Source organism: Sapajus apella, unplaced genomic scaffold (assembly GCF_009761245.1).
Source record: "Sapajus apella isolate SASKATOON/1434 unplaced genomic scaffold, GSC_monkey_1.0 scaffold18, whole genome shotgun sequence".
Classification (NCBI taxonomy): Eukaryota; Metazoa; Chordata; class Mammalia; order Primates; family Cebidae; genus Sapajus; species Sapajus apella.
In genome coordinates, this window is record NW_022436958.1 from 6,814,082 (window position 1) to 6,831,485 (window position 17,404).

The 17,404-nt window shown below is 33.7% G+C and overlaps 1 long non-coding RNA gene across 1 annotated transcript in view; it reads left to right on the forward strand.

The window, feature by feature from the left end:
• LOC116556925 overlaps window positions 1-15,952 on the forward strand; it is a 16,844-nt gene extending 892 nt beyond the window's left edge. Inside the window, exons 2-3 of the long non-coding RNA XR_004271256.1 lie at window positions 5,692-5,694; window positions 15,942-15,952. This is a non-coding gene — a long non-coding RNA (uncharacterized LOC116556925). The remainder of the gene's footprint in view (window positions 1-5,691; window positions 5,695-15,941) is intronic.
• The last annotated feature ends 1,452 nt before the right edge of the window (window positions 15,953-17,404 follow it).

Sequence of the window (17,404 nt, forward strand, 5' to 3'; positions counted from 1 at the left end):
CTTCTCCTTCTCCTTCTCCTTCTCCTTCTCCTTCTCCCTCTTCTTCTCTTCTTCTTCTTGTTCATCTTTTTCTTCTTCCTCCTCCTCCTCCTTCTTCTTCTTCTCTTCTTCTTCTTCTTCCTCTTCTTTTCATCTTTTTCTTCCTCCTCCTCTTTCTTCTTCTTCCTTTTCTTCTTCTTCTTCCTCCTCTTCCTCTCCTCCTCTTCCTTCTTCTTCCCCTTCACTTTCTTTTTTTGACTGCGTCTGGCTCTGTCACCAGGCTAGAGTGCAGTGACATGATCTCGGCTCGCTGCAACCTCCGCCTCCCTAGTTCAAGTGAGTCTCCTGCCCCAGCCTCCGGAGTAGCTAGGACTACAGGCACACCTACCACGCTGGCTGTTTTTTTTGTATTTTTAGTAGAGGTGGTATTTTTAGTAGAGATGGGGTTTCACCACGTTGGCCAGGATCGTCTCCATCTCTTGACCTCATGACCCGCCCGCCTCAGCCTTCTAAAGTGCTGGGACTACAGGAGAGAGCCAACGCGCCCCTCCACTCGCAGCAGAAGTTTACTAGGCAAAAGAAAGAAAAGGGCAAAGCTCTCTCTCCTGAGAGAGAGATGCTCCAGTGGAAATTCACTCCGTCAGTGGAGCGCACGGGGTTTTACAGACAGGCTTAAGAAGTCAGTGTCTGATTTACGGAGAGCTCACAGATTGGTTGACCAGGTGTGACATTTACACAGTGCATTAGGAAACTGGCCACTCCAACTTAATCTTTCATTATGCAAATGGAGTCCCTGCTTGGCCAGCCAAGTGCACATGGTTGATAAGGAAAGGGGAAGACGGAGCGGCCATGTTGAATGTCTCTAGGCTCAGGTAGCCTTTTCCTATTGGCACAATTGCAGTGATTCACACATGCAAGCTTCCAGCTTGCTTATCTATGTCTGCAGGTTGCTTTCACAAGCTGCTCATTGTTAGAAAATAAAATAATTTGGGGGCTGCTTTTCATTAAAAGGAAAACCTTACTATCTGCCTGAATAATTTCTTCTTAACTTCTATATCATAATTTTCTGTCAATAAGTATCTTTCCATTTTTTAAATAAACAGTATCTTAATTTTTTTTTTAATTCACAACAAACTATTTAATTAAGATAGTTAAATCTTACATGATAACTATGCATTTGCATTTATAAGATTGGTCTATAATTTCTTTTCCTTCTTTCTCCTTATTCTGTTTTTATGGGATTGTATGAGTCCCAACAAAATAAGTTGGCAATTTGTCCTCCTTTTGATTTTTGTGACTATTTGTTTAATGTTTTTAAAAATTATTTGGAGGGGTGGATTTGTCTCTAAAAATGTTTGGGCATGAGATTTTTTTGAGTCTATTAAAATTTTTCTGTTGCTTTTTTTTTTTAACCAAATTTTGCCATTCTCAATTTTCAGAAATGTAACAATTGTGTGTTATTTTAAAATGTATTTTCTACAATCTTTATAACATGCTTTAAAATTTTAATATTTTGATATTCCCTTTATTCTTTATATATTTTTCAAATTTCTCATTCTTTTAATAAGTTTTCTACTGGTTCCCTTTTAGTCTTTTCAAATCAAAAAACTTAATTTTATTCAATTTCTCTAACTTTCTTTGTTCTTGATTTTGCTGATCTTTACTTTATGTCATATGATTTATTTCCTTCTTGTTTAATTATGTTTATGTTGGCAATGTTTTCCCAATTCCTTGAGTTAAATGCTTAGCTCATTTAATTTATTTCTTTTTTTCCAACAAACGCATTTTGTTATAAATCCCTCCGTAATATTGCATTTAGATAATAAGTATTTCCATTGTATTATGTTCTAGACATCATAAGATAACAACATTTCTAATTTTTTGATCTCAAAGGTATTTAGTAATTTTTAAAAAAAGAATTCAGGGGAATACATTTTTGAACCACCTTCCAATTTGTTTTTAACACACACACACACGCACACACACACACACGCACACACACACACACAAATTTGATATATGTGAATGTGCATGTGTCTTTAAAATTAATTTATTTAACCGGAGAATAGTCAGTCCCTCAAGGTAACTATATTCATTATCTCTTTTTACAGAGGAGGAAAGTAAGGCATAGAGAAGTTATATAATTTCTCCATGCTATAGAACTAGGAAATATCAAAGTTAAATCCAATTGAATCTGGTACTTTTCAATATTGATATCCTAAAACAAAATTAACATTGAACAAAAATACAAAGTTTCTCAAAATGAAAGTTGATGAAATAATGAATAGGTAACAGTAATGAAATATGATTATGGGAAGAAATAAAAATATCTTCTTAGATGCCTCACACAAAAAACATATAGGCAGCCAATTCTGAATATTTTTGGTAGATACAAAATTAGAAACTGTGTGACCTATTTAATAAATATAAGCATCCAGGGCAACAGATATAGTTAATAACCCATAATGAGATGTCTTGTTGATTGTTTTTGCTAAGAAGACAAATTTCTAGTAAAATACCAAATCATGTCACCATTTAAATAGTAATGCTAATAATTATATTTTGAGATCTTACCTCATTGAATGATATAATTTATTTATTTCACATTTCCACTGTGGCTAAAAAAAAATTTCTTTGTTTCTATAAGGGCTCTTGATTGACATTTTTGAAATTTTGATTAATAATCAGCTTGAATGGAACAACTTAGATCATTTTTTATGGAAGGGATTTTTTGAAACAAACAAACAAACATATTTTTCTTCTATTATGCAGGTATCTGTCTTGGGAAACAAAGCATCTCCTAAATAACACTGTCAGTTAAAATTATACAATTTCCACCAAAAAAAAATAATAATAATTTCCATGGATAACTATAAGTTTCTTTTTTTTCTTTTCTTTTTTTTTATTAGTGGCTGGACTTCAGTACTTGCAATTCTTACTTAATCTGTAATCTCTGAGGTAAATAAATAACTTTAATGTACAATCTTATATGTTTTAGTTTAATATCCTAAGTATACAGATCAGAATACACTTGTGTTTGGCAGATATCAAGAAATTCTAAATTATTTCCATTCCTCACCATGCATATTAACAAATTGCAAAAAGATCATATGTAATAGCTACAAAATTTATTGTAAGTAAAAGCTTTAAATTTGGGTATGAACTCCAAAATAGAAACTATATAAAAATATAAAGTCAGAAGATCAGAGGCTACATGTGTCAAACCTAACACAAGTCTAGAGTTGTGTTAATAATTAGAACTGGAGAATTTTGGCCTTAGAAAAGTGTCTATTCACCTATCCAAAGAAAAAAAAAAAAAAAAAAAAAAAAAAAAAAAAAACACAAATGTACCTACCAACTTCCCTAAAAGTTTCCAGCTAACATCTTCTAAGCACTAGTGATTGAAAACTTGTTGAGGGAAGAAATTTTCATCATCCAGCTTGCAATGCCAAGAAGAATTTTAACATAGATAGTCCTCAATAAATAAGCTAGATTGGTAAGAAATATTTACAATACATTTATTTGACCAAAAACTTTTATTTAGAATCTTTGAAGAACTTTTACAAATCTATATTGACAAGAAAACAATCAATCAAAAATGGTCAAAAGTCATAAAGAGATACTGGATTAAAAAATCAACATGTCAAAAGTGCAATAGTCACCAGGAAATGGCAAATTAAACCAGAATGATGCTGTTTCTCACCCCCTGAAACAGTTAATTCATAAAAGACAGATACTATTAAGTATTGACAACTATATGAAATAAATGAACATCACATATATTGCTCACGGGAGGATAAAATAATACAATCACGTTAGAGACCTCTTTGACATTTTATTACAAATTTAAACATAAATCTATTCAATGCCTGAGCAATTTAACTACTAGATTTTATCAAAGAAAAATGGAAACATATATTTATTAAGAGTTATTTATTACAACCTAAAATTGGAAACACTAAATATCTATAAAGAAGAAAATGTATATATATATTGCAGTTTATTCATACAATGCATGGCCAGGAGCAGAGTAAAACAAGGAAGGTATGTGTGTGTATGCATATAAGTGTGTGTGCATGTGTGTGTATGTGTTTACATAAATGTGCATATATATAGGGACACACATACAAATATATGATATACATTTATCATGGCTAGCTACATAATTTACAGGTTGCAGAATGGAAATATGAATCCTCTTGTTCAAAAGGCAGAAAAGTGTCATTAGTGTGTTGCACAAAGCCAGTATTAAATAAGAGCATGTAGTAGAGTATGTGGAATTACTGAAATTACACAGCTCCTATTTCATAACTGAGCTATGCATATGAATTTTGTTCTTGCCAGAATGATAGAAATGTACACTAACTCAACTGTATTTATTTCATTTGGTTACAGCCATATTTAACCAATACTTACTACCTTCAGCTTACTGATTTATAAGAACTAATTGAAGGAAAAAGAACTATGGATCGCCCTATCTTTTCAATTCTTTCCCATTCGGTGTCATCATTTTTAGTATAAGATGCTGACTAATAAAGGGAAGCAAGACTCTGAAGAAAGGATACATTAGGGTTCCTTGGTTGCCTGTGTTTCATAAAATGCCATTGCCTACTTTCGGTGTTGGAAGCAAGCTCTTGTTCAAACAAAAGTGTGACCTCTTCAAGCTGTCAGCATTCCCACCTGTTCCGTCACAGACATAACATGCTTCTCCTGTACCACTTTGATTATTGTTGAACTCCCATGTATTGCAGCTCTACCAGAACTCTGTGCTAATGGAACATCACAAAAGCTAAATGTGAATGGAGTGGCAAGGAAAGACAGCAAACATACCTATTTTATGTTTCTCTTTTGCTAATGTGCGTGCTTCATTGTCCCATTGGACTTCATTTACAAATCACAAGTTCAAAGATAAAATTATCAACAATTTTCAAGATGGCAACAGCAGAAAATGAAACCAAACATAGGTCCTTCTGAACCTGGGACCATTTGAGACTATACATGTGGCATATGAAGAAACCAGCCCTTATCAGTGAATAGATAGATAGACAGATGATAGAGACATATAGAGATAGATGATAGATAGAGTGATTGATCTGCCCAAGATCAATCTGAATTGTAATTACCAATGTTGGAGGTGGGGGCCGGTGGGAGGTATTTGGATCCTGGGGACAGAATTCCCCCTTGCTGTTCTCCTAATAGTAAGTTCTCACGAGATCTGGTGGTTTAAAATGGTGTAGCACCCCCCACTTTCCTCTCTTCCTCCTTCCCTGGCCATGAAAGACCTGACTTCATCTTTATCTTTTGCTATCTGTGTAAGTTTCCCAGCCATGCTTCCTATACAGCCTGTGGAATGCCAAGCCAATTAAACCTCTTTATAAATTACCCAGTCTCAGGTAGTTCTTTATAGTAGTGCAATAGACTAATACAAACGGCAAAAGAAACTTCAGTGGAGAAACATGATGAGAAGTAATCAAAATCTGAATATATCTTCATGAGACAAAAGAGTTTTGATGTGGGTTTTTTGAGGAAAAGATAAATCAAAAATGACTCAAGATTTTTGGCCTTAGAAACTAGAAAAGTTGAGTTATTATGTAATGAAATGGCAATGACTACAGGAGGAGGTGGTTTGAGAGATGAGAGAGATCAGAAGTGCAATTTTGGATGTACTAAGTTTAAGTGCCCATTATACATCCAAGTGTAAATGTCAATTAGGCAGTTGGATATGTGAGTGTGGAGAGCAGAGAAGACATCTGAGCTGGAGATTTAATTTGAGAGTAGTCAACGTACTGGTGACATGATATTTAAAGCCATGAGAAGTGAGAAAAGCTAATGCAAGAAGTAAGTGTAGATGGATAAGAGAAAGGTGTGAGGACTGAGCCTTGGACGACTTCACTATTTAGAGATTAAAGAAATGACGTGTGACCTACAATGGAAGCTTCAAAATTAACTTTGGCAAATGACTTAATCTCTCCAAATGTTTTTCATTTAACTGTGAAATAAGGATATTGACAACTACCACTTAGGGTTGCTAGAAAATAAAAGACACAAATTTTAATTATCTAAAATATCCAGAATACACAACAAGATTGCCTTCTCACTGTAAGTGCAGTGTCTCTCTTCTCCAGTTCATTTCCCATCCTTTCCTCAAAGGTCTCAAAACAAACAAACAAATACAAAAACTTGATTATTTTATTTATTTATTTATTCATTTGTGTTACTTCTACTTGTTTTCTTAATGTTTTTCATTACTGGTCAATTGCCCAAGACAGGAAACATGATTTATTCCTCTTGGTAAGTACATTAAACACATTGCCTCACAATGAGAGTTTTTTTGTTTTTTTTTTTTCAAATAATAATTATACTCTCAGAAGTAATGTGACTTCACAGTTCTTAAGAAGTCAGGACAATCAGGAATCTGACCTGTAAGAAATACGTTTTACATTTCTTATAGTTATGTTTTCTTTAACTTGGTGAACTAAAAATAATTTGAGAATGAATTTTTCATATTTTTCTTCAGAGCTAAGAAGAGTAACAGTGAAAATTTTAAATATGATAGCACCCATGGGAAATAAGTAGCTCTTCTAACCTACTCTAAGATCTAAGTCGAAAACTAAATGTTCTCTGGCATTCTGTAAGACTTTTAAAATGTCAAGATAGCCTCCACTTCGATTATTCATAAATTTGAAGTGCCTCCATTAACATTCAAGCTTGCAAAGTACCTCTCTCTGGTTTTAGTGGAAAAACAGAGCCTTTTACATGAATGATAACTTATATACAATTATGTTAAAGGGCTTTAACTGAATCCAGGGAGGAAAAAAAAAATGTTACATCTAACCCTGTTCAAAGCTACCAAGCCTCTGATTTGGGTTATATATAGCCAAGTCAAAAAATCACATAAATTTCAGCTAAATCATTTTCCTTTCTTACACAGCTTTTCTCAATGGCTAGCCACCGAAAATATGCAAAAGGTCCTAGAATGGAATACTGAAAAATTGACCCTGATGTTTAGTTCAGTGGTTGACTTAAAGAGGTATTCTCTCAAAGAATATGAAACTGAGAAGTACTGGCCATTCTAGGGATGATGTCAGAACACAAACTGGAAAAGAAGAAACCACTCTGAATATACTAAACAAGAGGGAATGAAATGCAAGGAACCAGCTAGACTGATGATGAAACACTCCAGAAAACTACCAGTGAACAGGAGACAATGAGGTCACCTAGAGATTAACAACAGGAAATTCCTGCATTTTCCACCACTAAACTAAAGGGACAAAGTAAGCAGGTGGTTTTCCCAGGGACAAAAGACCAGGATTATCTAGTGGAATCTGCGGCCATGTTCACATTGACTTGCCAGCACATTCTTTCTATATAGGACAGTGATTATAAAATTGTATGTACATAAAAGTTACATGAGCAATTGCTTAAAATGCAGGTTTCCAGTACTCACCGCCAGAGATTCTGTTTCAGTAGAGTCTGATGTAGCAGTATTAATCCCAGGAACATGTAAAACAAATACTCTTGGTGATTTTAATATATGCGGCCCCTGGGTCACATTTGAAAGTGCATCGTTAAGGAGTGATTTTCACGGAAGGCCAAATTATAGCAAAACTGCTATTTGAAAAGAAACCAGCCCAATGTGGGAAGTGATGGAATTAGAAAATGTTCTGAATGCATTAATTTTATGCTTCCATTAATGCCTGGCTCTTCCATTGCTTTTCTCAGACTCCACGCTGATCACATTCTACCTCTCTCAAATGAAACATTTGAACTTAAAGGTATATAATAATTAGGATTCCTTAGATTGCAAGTAATAGAGACAGATTCAAGTTGCCTCAGGATTTTGTATTAAGTTACTGAGCAGTAAAATGAGGAAAAAAAAAACTATTTTAAATGATGGCACAGCTGCTCCTGTGCTCCTGTAAAACTGAGATTGTAAACTATTATTCAGGACATTATAGTTAACATCACTTCACCCAATAGAAGATCTCACGACCTAGTCTTTCTTACACTCTCAGATACATGAGGTTTTGCAACTCTACTTCCTTAGTCACTCTTATGACTCAGATTTCTTATTACTTCCTTCTTTTTGTGTGTCTTTTTCTCTCTAATTCCACATCCTTCTCAAATGATTCATTCTTTGCTAACTCTGAACTTAAAGCTATTTATCTCTTTACATTCAAAGCTCCCCAAAAATGTTGTAATCAAGTAAATGAAATAATGAGATAGTATCCTATATGGAGCCTCTATTGAGCAGAGGTCTCAGATTTGTTTAGGCTCTTCAGCAAGAATCATATTTCAGTCCTGCTTTAAGACTGCATTTCTTATTATTTCTTCACATATTTTTAATGGACAAACACTCAAGTAATTTCAGCACAGGACTAATTTTGCCAATTTAATTTTGAAGTTTTTTTCTAAAGTCCATCTTAAAATTATGAATACTTCACTGTTAAACGCATGTGCTCACCAGATATTCACTACTGAAAATGAATTATCTACTACTCAAATATTTCTACTAAAGATGTTTTCACACTATGATATGTTTGCCTAATCTAACATCGAAGATCATTTATTATTCCAAGGATCTTCCTTAAGATGTTAGCAACTGCTTTACTAAAACATTAATTAATACATACTAATGGTGTCTAAAAGACATGTAGAATATGTATAATCATATATTCTTTCTCCAATAGAATAGCTACCCAAATATTTAAAAGCATCTGTTACGGCTGTAAGTCTTTTTTTTTTTTTTTTTTTTTTTTTTTTTTGAGGGGAAGGTGGGGAGGACAGAGCCTTACTCTGTCACCCAGGTTGGAATGCAGTGACATGATCATGGTTCATTGCAGCCTCGACCTCCTGGCCTCAAGCAATCCTCCCACTTCAGCCTCCCAATTAGCTAGGACTACAAGAATACTCCACCACACCCAGCTAATTTTTATTTTTATTTTGTAGGGATGGGGGTCTCACTATGTTGCCCAGGCTAATCTCAAAGTCTGGCAATCCCCCCAACTCAGCCTCTCAAAACATTGGTAATACAGGCATAAGCCATTGCACCCAGCTCTCTTAAGTTTTTTATCTCCAGGATAAATTCACCAAGTTCCTTTAATCTTTCCTCATCAGTCAGAGTTTTCAGACACTTCTGTTCTGAATATACACTTATTTGCTAATAACTCTGTTACCCTGCGATGTACAGTATTAGAGAAAATATTTCAAGTGTGAATGCCTAGTAGATGGGATGACTAACATTCTTTACATGGACATGATATTTGATTAATACAACTTAATACCATGTCATTAACAATATTGTTAGTGGCATGATCAGGGTGCTGACACATAACTGAATTCGTCATGCTCAACAAAACACAAGACTTTACTATGATAGTACCTTTGTACTAGTTAGTCATTACTTACACAATGATTGTTTTATCATTACTAATAAAGGCATAAATTGGCATTTGTTCCTTTAAAATTTTATAATATTATATTTTATTCTATTAATTTTTGTTAGAATTATCTGAAATTTTAAATCATTTAATTTTAGAACAAAAAAATATGTTTTCATCTGCAGAGCCAAAACAACCAGAATTGACAAGAGAATCTCTATAGTCCAGAGTTATTTGAACTGCCCTATACATCAATTCTGTAGTTCTCCAATTCTATACAGGGGTTGTCTAAATATCATAACTGTAACTAATGAGACTAATTTGGTTTCCAGTTAGCATTCACAGCAACATGCATGCGTCTGGAGGAGGACATTATGTTAAGTAAAAAAGTCAGATACAGAAGGATAAATACTGTATGTTCTCATCCATATGTTGAAGCTAAAAAGAAAAATTTTCTTCATAGAAGTGAAGAATATTATTGTTGTTTTAGAGGCTGGAAAGAGTCGAGGGAGAGGAAGACAGGGAGAGGATGATTAACAGTCAAAGCCATAACTAGATGGGAGGAGTATGTTCTATGTTCTATAGCACTAGGGTGAATAGCTGTAACAATACTTTATTGTGTATTTTTATAAGCTAAAATAGGGGATTTTGAATATTCACAACACTAAGAAACAATAAATATTTATGGTGATAGATATGCCAATTACCCTAATTTAAGTATTACACATTGTACATGTGAATCAGATATCCCTCTGTATCTTATAAATATGTATAGTTACTATATGTCAGCTACAAATAAAAAAAGTGTATGAAGAGAAAAAGACATTAAATGAATATAATATACAGCAAAATAATGGAACAGAATACATGACTCTTGGAACCACAAAATATATAATCTACCATATATCTGGATCACAACAAATGAATGGATAAACATATAGGGCACATAAGCTAATAGTAGCAGCCTTAAAAAGTAAGGACATTCTGAGACATAGATTAATCTTGAAAACATTATGCTAATAAGTGAAATAAGCCAGTCACAAAAGACAAATAATGTACAATTCTATTCATATGAAGTACTTAAAGACATCAAATTCGTGGAGACAGAAAGTAGATAAAGATTGCCAGGGGCTAAGGGTAGCAGGTAATGAGGAGTTGTTTAATGAGTACAGTGCTTTAGTTTTGCTAGATGAAAAATAATCTGTGGACGGATAATGATGGTGATGGTTGCACAACAACATCAATTTACTTAATGCTACTGAACTGTGCAATAAAAATGGTAAAAATGATAAATTTCATGTTACATATTTTTTACCAGAGTTTTCAAATATACTGTATTAGACACTGGCCTGGACAAATAATTTTGAATAGTATCTCAAAAGCAAATGCAACAAAATCAAAAATAAACAAATAGGAGTTAATTAAACAAAAGAGCTTCTAGACAGCCAAAAAAGCTTTTAAAAAAAAAAAAAAAAAAAAAAAAACAAACAAACAGACAACCTACAGAATGGGAGTAGATATTTACAAAATATACGTACAACAAAGGTTAGTATTCAAATCTATAAAGAAGTTAAATAACTCAACAAAAAGAAAAATTCTGTTAAAATGTGCGGTAAAAGATATAAAGAGACACTTCTCAAAAGGCATGCATACAGCCAACAAACACATTTAAAAATGCTCAACATCACTAATCATCAAAGAACTGCACATCAAACCACAGTGAACTACTAACTCACACCAGTCAGAATGGCAGTTATTACAAAGTCAAAAAATAGCAGATGTTGGCAAGGCTGTGGAGAAAAGGGAATGCTTAAACCCTTCCGATGGGAATGTAAATTAGTTCAGCCAATGGGGAAAATAGTGTAGAGATTTATCAAAGAATTAAAAATAGAGCTACCATTAGACCCAGCAACTTCACTACTGGGCATATACTCAGAGAAAAATAAATTATTCTACCAAAAAGATACATCCACTTGTATGTTCATTGCAGCACCATTCACAATAGTAACGACATGGAATCAATGTAGGTGACCTTCAGTGGGGTGATGGATAAAGAAAATTGGGTACATATACATAATGGTTTACTACGCAGCCATAAGAAAGAACAAAATCATGTCTTTTGCAGAAACATGGATACTGCTGATGGCTGTTATCCTAAGTAAACTAATGCAGAAATCAAAAACTAAATACTACGTGTTCTCATTTATAAGTGGAGCTAAATCTTGAGTTCATATGAACGTAAATAGGGAACATTAGACACGGGGACTCCAAACAGAAGGAGGGAGTGAAAGAGGAAAGGGCTTAAAAACTTCCTATTGAGTACTATATTCACTATCTGACTATGGGATGGGAGCCCAAATTCAGTGAGATAAAAGAGAATGCTAAAAACAATACAAAAAAGAAAAATCAGAAAACAAATTCAGAAAATAAATGGGAAATAACCAAAGGGATAGATATTATTAAAAGAATAAAACAGAAATTCTGGAACTAAATAATTCATTCAATGACATATCAAATATATTTTTAACCATCAACAAGAGATGATATCAGTCAGAAGAAATAATTTCAGAATGTGAAGACAGGTCTTTGGAAATAATCCAGTCAGACAAAAATGGAGACCTGAGAATCATGCCATCCCTGACTAACACAGCTGGCTCTTACACATACCACCAGGGTGCCAGAGGACAAGACATTCGGCCTGGCTTTGCAACTCCTTTGTGCCAAAGCATGCTGTCCAAGAGCCTTGGAATTGCCCGGCCCAGGCTACTACTGAGAAAAAAGAAATAAAAAAATTTTTAAAGAATCAAAAAGAATGAATAAAGACTACATGAAATATAGGACATCATAAAGCAGCCAAATGTTTGAATTTGTGGAGTCTCACAGGCAAAAAGAAATAAATGGTGTTAGAAAACATTTTTTAAAATAGTTTAAAAGCTTACCAAGTCTAGCAAGAGATTTAGACATCCAGATACAGAAGGCTCACAGACCCCCCGAATGGATACAATGCAAAAAGGTCTTCTCCATGGAACATCATAGTCAAACTGTCAAAAGTCAAAAACAAGGACAGAATGCTAAAAACAGCAAAAGAAAAGCATCTAGCCATCTATAAAGAAATCCTCATTAGATTAACAGTGGATTTCTCAGCAGAAACATTACAGGCCAGGAAAGAATGAGATGACATATTTAAAATGCTAAAAGAAACAACTGGCAGTCAAGAATAGTATATTCAGCAAAATTATTCTTCATGAATGAAGAATAAATAAAGTTTTTTTCAGACAAGCGAAGGCTGAGGTAATTCATTACCAATAAACCAGCTGTACTAGAAATGTTTGAGGGAGTCCTACATCTGGAATTGAAAAAATGGTATCTACTATGAAAAAAACACATGAAAATATTTTTTAAACACTGGTAGAGCAAACACACAAGTAAGAAAGAGAAAAGACTCTAATGTTAGCATTACAGAATTACTAACTCACAATAAGAAACAATAAAAGAGAAAAATGATATATAAAACCACTAGAAATCAATTAATATACTGCAAGAAATAGGCTATCAGATAGCAATAACCTTGAAAATAAACAGATTAAACTTGCCACTTTAAAGATAGATTGGATGAATGAATTGACAACCATGACTTAACAATATGCTGCCTACAAAACACATCCCACTTGAAAGATATGTATGGAGAGAAAGCAAAAAGATGGAAACAGGTATTTAATGCAAAAAAACACCAAAAGCCAGCAGGAGTATACTTATATCAAATGAAACAGACTTTAAGACAAAAGCAGTTAAAAAAAGTAGAAGAAGATCATTATATAACAATAAAGAGATCAATTCAGCAATAGGTTATAACAATTCTAAACATATATTCACCCAACACCAGAGTACCCCGATACATAAAGCAAATATTACCAAATTTAAAGGGAGAGGTAGACTCCAATATAGTAATAGTGAGAGAGTTCAACAGCTCATTCTCAGCACTAGACAGATTATCTAGGCAGAAAATTAAGAGTGATACATTGGACTTAAACTGAACCTTAAACCAAACAGACATTTACAAAACATATTATAAAGCAGCTATAGAATACACATTTTTCTCATCAGCACATGGGATATTCTCCAGGATAGAAAATATGTTAAGCCATGAAACAAGTCTCAACAAACTTAAAAAATCAAATCAAGCATCTTTACAGATCACAGTGCAATAAAACTATAAATCAATAATAAGAGAAATTTTGAAAGCTGTACAAATGCATGGAAATTAAAGCATATGTTCCTGAATGACTATTAGATCATGTAAGAAATTAAGGAGATAATTTTTTTAAATCCTTGAAACAAATGATAATTGAAACAACATAGGAAAACCTATGGGATACTGTAAGAGGAATGTTAAGAGGAAAATTTATAGCAATAAGAACAATCAAAAAAGTAGGAAATTTTAAAATAAACAATCTAAGAGTATACCTCAAGGAGCTAGAAAAGCAAGAGTAAACCATAGCCCAAATTAGTAGAAGGAAAGAAATAATAAAGATTAGCACAGAACTAAATCCAAAAAAGACTAAAATAACAGAAGTTTATTAAAATGAAAAGTTGGTTTTTTGAAAAGATAGACAAAACCAATAAACCACTTGCTATACTAAGCAAGAGAGAGAGAGAGAGATCCAAATAAACAAAATTGGAAATGAAAAAGAGACATCACAAGCGATACCACAGAAATACAAAAGTCATTTAAATATCACTATGAACAACAGTATGCTAACAAACCGGAAAACCTAGAAGTGGATAAATTCCTGGGCACATACAATCTACTATGATTGAACAAGGAAGAAATAGAAAACCTGAACATACTGATAATAAGTAATGAGATTGAATTGGCAATAAAAAGTTTTCAACATAGAAGGGTTCAGGACTGAATGGCTTCACTGACAAATTTTACCAAACTTTCAAAGAACAAAGACCAATTATTCCCAAACTATTCTAAAACATTGAAGAAGAGAAGATTTGTCCTGGCTTATTCTACAAGGCCAGCATTTCTATACACCAGTAATGATCCAGCTGAGGACCATATCCAGAAACCAATTCTATTTATAATAGCTTAAAAAACAAAACAAAACAAAAAAACTGGGAATAAGTTAACCAAGGACATGAAAGGTCTCTACAAGAAATGCTATAAAACTAGTGAAATTGAAGAGGATAAAACAAAAAAAATACATCTCATGCTCATGGATCAGATGGATTAAGATTGTTGAAATGATCATACTGCCTACAGAAATCTACAGATTTAAATGCAATTCCTATTAAAATACCAATGCCACATGGAAATAGAAATTCTAAAATTTGTAAAGAATCAAACAAGAGCCCAAATAGTCAAAGTAATCCTGAGGAGGGGGGGAAGTTGCATATATTATGCTAACCAACTTCGAAGTATATTACAAGACTATAGAAACCAAAACAACATAGCACTGGTATAAAAACCGACAAATACATAGAGATCAATGGAATCAACATAGGGTCTAGAAATAAATATACTTAATTACAGCGAACTTTTTTTTTTTTTTTTTTTACAAAGATGCCAAGCACATGCATTGGGGAAAAGACACTCCCTTCAATAAATGGTTCTGGCAAAATTGGATATCTTTGGGTAGAAAAATAGAACTAAACCCTTATCTTTCACCATATACAAACTCAACTCAAAATAAATTAAATATTCAAATGTAAGTCCTGAAATTATACAACGACAAGAAGGAAACATATAGGGAAAAAACTTCAGGACATTGGCTTAGGCAAAGATTTTTTGGCTAAGGTCACAAAAGCATAGACATCAAAAGCAAAATAGACAAATGAGACTTTATTAAACTAAAAAGTTTATGTGCAACAAAGGAAACAGCAGAGTGAAGAGACAACATGTGGAATGGGAGAAAGTATTTCCAAACTGTTTCTCAAATAAGAGACTAATATCCAGAATATATAAGAAACTCAATAATTCCTATAAACATTTTAAAATGGGCAAAGAACATGAATAGACATATTTTTAAAAGAAGGATGTTTTGGCAGAGTGTAGGGGCCCACACTGGTAATCCTGGCACTTTGGGAGGCTGAGGTGTGTAGATCACTTGAGGCTAGGACTTGGAGACCAGCCTGACCAACATGGCCCAACCCTGTCTCTACCAAAAATACAAAAATTAGGCAGGCTTGGTGGTACATGCCTGTAATTCCAGCTATTTAGGAGGCTGATACATGAGAATCTCTTCAACCTGGTAGATGGAGGTTGTAGTGAGCTGAGATCACACCACTGCATTCCAGATGGGGTAACAGAGCAAGACTCTCTCTCTGTCACTCTTAAAAAAAAAAAAAAAAAAAAAGGAAAAGAAGACTGTGTGAGGTCATTCTTACATTGCTATAAAGAAATACCTAAGACTTGGCAATTTATAAAGAAAATAGGTTTAATTGGCTCATGATTCTGTGGACTATATAAGCATGAGACTGGCATCTGCTCAGCTTCTTGGGAGGCCTCAGGGAGCTTTTAATCATGGTGGAAGGTAAAGAAGGAAGAAGAGCAGCAACATATGATATTATGGCAAGAGGAGGAGCAAAAGAGAGAAAGGGTTAAATGCCGAACACTAGCCTGAACTCACTCATCACTAAGGTGATAATATTAAGCCACTCATGGGGAATACACTCCCATGATCCAAATCTCTCTCACAAGGTCCCACCTCCAACACAGGGGGTTACAACACTGGGGGTTAGCATGAGATTTTGTAGCAACATAGATCCAAGCCATATCAAAGATGTACAAATGGCCAAGAAGTATATCAAAAAATGCCCAACATCATTAGTCATCAGTGAAATGCAAACCAAAACCACAATGAGATATCATCTTACCCCAGTTAGAATGGTTATCATTAAAAAGTCAAAAAACGGATGCTGGTGAGAGAACAGAGGAAAGGGAACTCATACACTGTTGGTGGGAATGTAAAATAGTAAAGCCACTATGGAAAACAGTATGGATATTTCTCAAAAAAAACTGAAGATAGAACTACCATACAACCCAGCAACCACACTATTATTTATCAAAAAAAATTATAAAAAGGGATACTTGCACTCACATATTTATTGAAGCACTATTCACAATATCAAAGATATGAAATCAAACCAAGTGTCTATCAAGAAATAAACAGATAAAGAAAATATGGTATTTCTACACAATGAAATACTATTTAGATGTAAAAAACAAAATCATGTCAATTAAAGCAGCATGGATGGGTCTGGAGGATCATTATGTTAAATGAAAAAAGCTGAGCACATAAAGACAAATATGTCATGTTGTTAGTATATGTGAGAGCCAGAAAAGTTAATATCATTGAGGTAGAGAATAGAATGATAGACACCAGAGGCTGGGAAGGATGTGTAGGTACAGAGGCAATGGAGAGAGGCTGGTTAATGGGTACAAGCATACAGGTAGATTGAAGATATAAGTTCCAATATTTATAATAGAGTAGGATGATTATAATTAGATACAATGTATTGTATATTTCAAAGTAGCTAGAATAATGGACTTGAAATCTTCCCAATACATAGAAATGATGCATGGGTAATGGATACTCCAAATTCCCTGACTTGATCATTACATATCCAATGAATGTATGAAATAATCACATATACTCCATAAATCTGTGAAATATGTACATCAATAAAAATAAACAATGAGCATATTTCAACATAACAATTTATCTTTCAGCAGAAAAAGAGCACATGACAAAATTTTAAAAATGGTTATTAGCAAAATAGTAATAGAAGAAACTTCCCTGTCCAATAAAGAGCATCTGTATAAAATTCACAGGTAACATCATCCCTACTGGTGAAACACTGAAGGCATTCCACTTAAGAGCAGAAAGAAATCAAGGATGTTCATCTCATTTCTGCTCAATATTGTATTGGAATGTATAGCCAGTCTAATAAGTCAAAAAAAGTAATAAAATGCATCTAAATTGGAAAGGAATGAATAAAACTGTTTGTAGACAAAATGATTGTATACCTCTAAGATG